Source organism: Montipora foliosa, unplaced genomic scaffold, assembly GCF_036669935.1.
Source record: "Montipora foliosa isolate CH-2021 unplaced genomic scaffold, ASM3666993v2 scaffold_426, whole genome shotgun sequence".
Lineage (NCBI taxonomy): Eukaryota > Metazoa > Cnidaria > Anthozoa > Scleractinia > Acroporidae > Montipora > Montipora foliosa.
The window spans coordinates 297,501-302,500 of NW_027179730.1; the positions used below are offsets into that span (position 1 = coordinate 297,501).

A 5,000-nucleotide genomic window follows, 5' to 3' on the forward strand; every position below is an offset into this window, starting at 1 on the left:
GGACCACAAGGGTGCGCTCGATTGACCGTATTCCGGAATAGGAATACATGGAATATAATTTAGAAATCCTTCGTTTTTACGGCGATTCACGTTAAAATTGTCAAACATCGGGTAAAATGCTATTTATAACATATTTTTATTATCCTTGCTGGTTCGAAACGCGCAAAAGATACCGTTTTAATCATCACGCCACGTATAGGGTCAATCGAACGCACCCTAAGTGTATATTGGATTGCATCATGGGATTGTGCAAGTTGTGAATGCACTTAGTATTATGCAAAAAACAATATGCTGCATTACATGTCTTAGTTACAGGAGTAGCCATTGTCAAAACACGACCCCAAATTCCTTGCACATTACACCGGATTAATGTTAAAATCCCCACAGTGAAACTGCATTCATCAATTTTGCTAGATTGCTGTCTTGTTCCAATCAATAGAAATTCTGTCTCTTCATCTAAGTGCAAGGGCGTGTTGTCCTAAGTAGCGTGTGTATGTATATATGGAAAGAACTCAAGTGAGGCTATCGCTACTGTGTGCATGTGATGGATGAAGAACCTTCGCTGATCCACAGCATCAGGAACTTCTTATGCAACACCCAAGGACAGAGAAAAATCTCTGACCCGGGTGGGAATCGAACTCACGACCTCCGGATAGATCACCGTTGCTCTACCGACTGAGCTACAAGGCCAGACGGGAGCAGGCCGTGGGAGTTTGAGGACAAATCGGCTCGGCCCAAGCCAAGTACTAAGTGCAAGTGCGTGTTGTCCTAAGTAGCGTGTATATGTATATACGGAAAGAACTCAAGTGAGGCCATCGCTACCGTGTGCATGAGATGGATGAATATGAAGATGTCTCTTCATCATTGATCATTAATTTGTCCTTAATCGTCCAGTTACTGTTTCTGATATCAGTAATGCAACTGTTCATAGCTATCTAACATCTCATATCCAACGCTTGCTCGTGGAATAATTGTTAATTGTTATATACGTAGACTTTCTCTCAACAAAACGAGCACTGTGATTGGTTGAATCTTGTTGATTCTTGGTCACGCGCCCCTGGTCAAATTTGAATGCAGTATATTTTGCGATTATGTCCTGCAATTTCGAGACTACTTACAAAGAACTAGTTGCTAGCAGGAAAGACTTGCGGTTATCTAGCTGCTCGGACTTGTAACTATATCCTACATGTAATGTTTCTAAATAAAATTGAAAGAATTTTGTAAATATAATGGGAATGTGAATGTCAATAAATTAAAGTTGTATGAAGTTGTAAGTTGTATAAATGTATCCCGACCGGGAGATAATTCCGCAGCCGCTGTATTGCCCGCACCGGATACAACAGCACTGTATAATATATAACAAAGCACTCAATGTCTGGTCCCTTGGGAAAGTAGTTAGTTTTGTTTTCCCTGGACTCCTGATGTTTCCCTCGTGTTGGTCTCGGGTAGCACGAGGACTTTCGGGAAAACAAAACCAACTGTTTCCCTCGGCACCATACATTAACTATATATTTATACCTTCTATTTAGCATTAATTAAAGCGTCGTTTCAGAACTTTCAAAACGGAGAACCAACCATCATATGTCCGCGAGTGTGAAATATTTCGCATGCCAATCAATGGGGTAGACCTTCATTTACCGGACTAAAATGGCGGAGCACAAGAGAACCATTGTTATTCCAATTAATTAATGCTAATTAAATGCTAATTATGCCAATTAATGCTAATTAGGTATTGTTATGTTCGCTTTGTTCTTTTGTTTTAAGGACATTTATCATTTCGGATCCGGTATATGAAAGACCAGCCAATCAATGATTCACCTTCACAGCTTCTCTCGTTGTTTAGACATTCCAGATTTCATCTCTTCCCTCGGAAATTCACTTGTTTTTCTTGAAATCTTGTCGCATGGGAAAATTAGTCGACGGTAATATAGGAAAGAAATTTTGGGTGACTTTCGTTAACCGTCCTAAAATGACGGAGGATAAAGCTAATAGCCCATTTTCGATATGTTAAAATTCTGTCCTAAACAAAAGGCATCTTTTCGAGGCTCTGGGGAATGAACTCATACAAATCCTTATGTTTATTCGCTAGAGCCTCGAGATGATGACTTTTCTTTAGGAATGAATTTTGATATATCGAAAGTGGGCTATTAGGTATTGTTATGTTCGATTTGCTCTTTTGTTTTATCGACATTAATTATTTCAATGAACGAAATGATATATGAAATGAATCATATACTGAACTGCGGATATGAAATTAAGTAAAGCTATGATCCTCGCAGTTATGGTCGCAATTTAGCAATTGCGTATCGCGAGGTCACGGGTTCAAACCGGAATTTTTCAGGCTTCTCTACGCAATTGTTAAAAATACGACCATAACTGCGAAGATCATAGCTTTACTTGATTTCATATCCGCAGTTCAGTATATGATTCATTTCATATATCATTTCGTTCATTGGTTCATTCCTCACGGGAAACTAGAACCCACAAATGACCAACTCCCAACGTCAGTGGCTTCATAGCTCAATTGGTTAGAGCGTCGCACCGGTATCGCGAGGTCACGGGTTCAAACCCCGTTGAGGTCCTGAATTTTTCAGGCTTCTCTATGCAATTGCTAAAATTGCAACCACAACTGCGAGGATCATAGCTTTACATGATTAATCATTTCGGATCCGGTATATGAAAGACCATCCGAAATTTTTGAGGGAAAGAGTTTCCATTGTTTTTCTTTGTTATTCACCAACTATTGTTTCAGCCCCACTTTCCTTGTGAAGAAGATTCTGTGTTTCTTTGGCCCGAAATTCACGAAACAGCATTCAACTCGGCAAAGATCCTCATTGCTTCATCGACCACGTTACGCTACTATGATCCAAACCTACCAGTCACGCTTCAAGTAGACGCATCCGAAAATGCCATTGGTGGAGTTTTATTACAAGAGGACAGGCCAGTTTGTTTCACTTCACACACCCTTAATAGCACCTAAAAGAATTATGCTCAAGTCGAGAAAGAGTGCAGTAAAAAATTCAGTTTTTGACTGCTCATAACAGAGTTGTCAACACTCGCAACCCGGAGCGCTTTTCTCACGAAAACTACCAGTCTCCTATACCGGCTATGAAAGAACCTACCTTTTGCATCATGTTGATTAACGGTGCATTTTTTGTGACTAATTTTTCGCTCAATACAATGATCGCTTCTTACACTTGAGCTTTAAATGAGAGCTGCAAATATCACGTTAATAAAGGTTCATTCAAAACATTCCAGTTGATGACTATTATTTCCGACTTAATTTTATGCAAGTATTTGGACTGAACACGCAATTCGAAAAAGGTAATTTTTGAGTGGCATGCCTAGTAACCATCGCACATACGGCGTTCACACTTTAATTTTTAACTGGAATCCTCAGGCTAAATCATCTTTATTTGATTTCAGTATTCAAGGACGCGTTTTCTCTCGACAACAAGTAGTTTTGGAGCATTAGCCCACGTGGTGCTCATGTTTGCAATTGTTGTTTGCAAACCGTTCAAAGCATTTTGTTTTACAAAAGCAACGTTTTGCTTACGTATCCTCTCGTGTGCATCATAGTTGCTTTTGTGGTCGCAGTTTTATTCTTTTAATATTCATAGTTGACTCATCGTTTCGATGCTCATAAAGACAAACTCATTTGCATTTGCAGCTATATCGAGCGAAAACAATCAATTTTACTTTAAATGAATAAGAGCTGGAATTGAAGTTAGTTAAAATTGCACCATTAACAGACGCGCTGTTGTAATCAATAGAGGAATCTTTGTTTACATGGTTTGCCTCGTTAGAACAAGGTAATCGTTTTGTAATCAGTCAGCCAAGATGAAGTACTGAATACTGATAGTGCATTGCATAATGAGCTACCTTTGAAAATTTGAACACGATATACCAGATAATCTCAGAGCAATAATGCTTTCAAAATTCGAAATTTTAGAAAGAATGAACATGATCATTAATGCTTTTGCCAAGCAAGAATTTATCAATTTTTGATGGTTAAGACCTGGCTCGCTATCGAAGCTAAAAGGCTTAAAATTGGAGTTTTGACTAAGTTCAACAAGTTCTTTTACCTTTTGAAGTGAACTTATAAATAGCTTGATGACATCTGAGAGCAAACTGGTATGTTAATAAAATAAACAGTAACCAATGGCGTCAGCAAACATTCCCTTATACCTGACACATTAGACTGGTCGAGTAATTTAAAGTGTATTTGAACACATAATTAAAGTACGCTATGTATAATTTGTGATTACCTATTTTACACTGACTTATCTACCCTTGCATGAACGTGTGTAGAGTACACGTAATGCCTCTTTCGCTCAGTTCTTCGAACATTGAGCTGCGATAAACTAAGGACGCTTTTCATTTGACAGAACTGATCGGCCGCCCGTCCGGGTATTTGGAAGGACTAACTCTACAACCCCTTCAAATATAAACACTTGGAGGATGATATATACTCCTCCAGAAGAATGCGAGGGATTATCATGCAAGTGTTCCTTCAAATTGCTGCAAGACCTTTGCAAACTGACGGTTCTGGCCGGCCAATTCTGACAAAAGGAAAGCGCCCTAGCTAAGACTCGTGCACGAGAAAAAGCTTCTCGAAATGTAGGAGCAAGATGCTTCTCGCTCCCTTTTACCGCGTCACGCCCAACGAACTAAGTTCGGGTACGGTAGAGACCTCGAGAAAATTTGCTTACAATCTCATTCTGCTTATACGATGTTCTACTCCGACTAATCGCTGCCTCGTAAATTCTAAATAGTCAACTACCATTGCTGATTTGGTTCACTTACTCAAAGTAGGGATCTCCTTTTCCTTGACAAACGCAGATTAATTCTTTGTTGTTAACTGTTGACCTAAATATTTTGGTAGTATTGTAGTTTCAATATCTAATGTGAAAATCACTCATGCGCGGTGAAATTTGACCCAACAACAACATACGTAGAGAATTATTTTCTTCATCTGCTGGGTTGTAGCACTGCCTGAG

The 5,000-nt window shown here is 39.2% G+C and overlaps 1 long non-coding RNA gene across 1 annotated transcript in view; it reads right to left on the bottom strand.

The window, feature by feature from the left end:
* LOC137988749 (uncharacterized) overlaps positions 1-4,918 on the bottom strand; it is a 9,541-nt gene extending 4,623 nt beyond the window's left edge. Inside the window, exon 1 of the long non-coding RNA XR_011120825.1 lies at positions 4,807-4,918. This is a non-coding gene — a long non-coding RNA (uncharacterized lncRNA). The remainder of the gene's footprint in view (positions 1-4,806) is intronic.
* Positions 4,919-5,000: the final 82 nt, after the last annotated feature.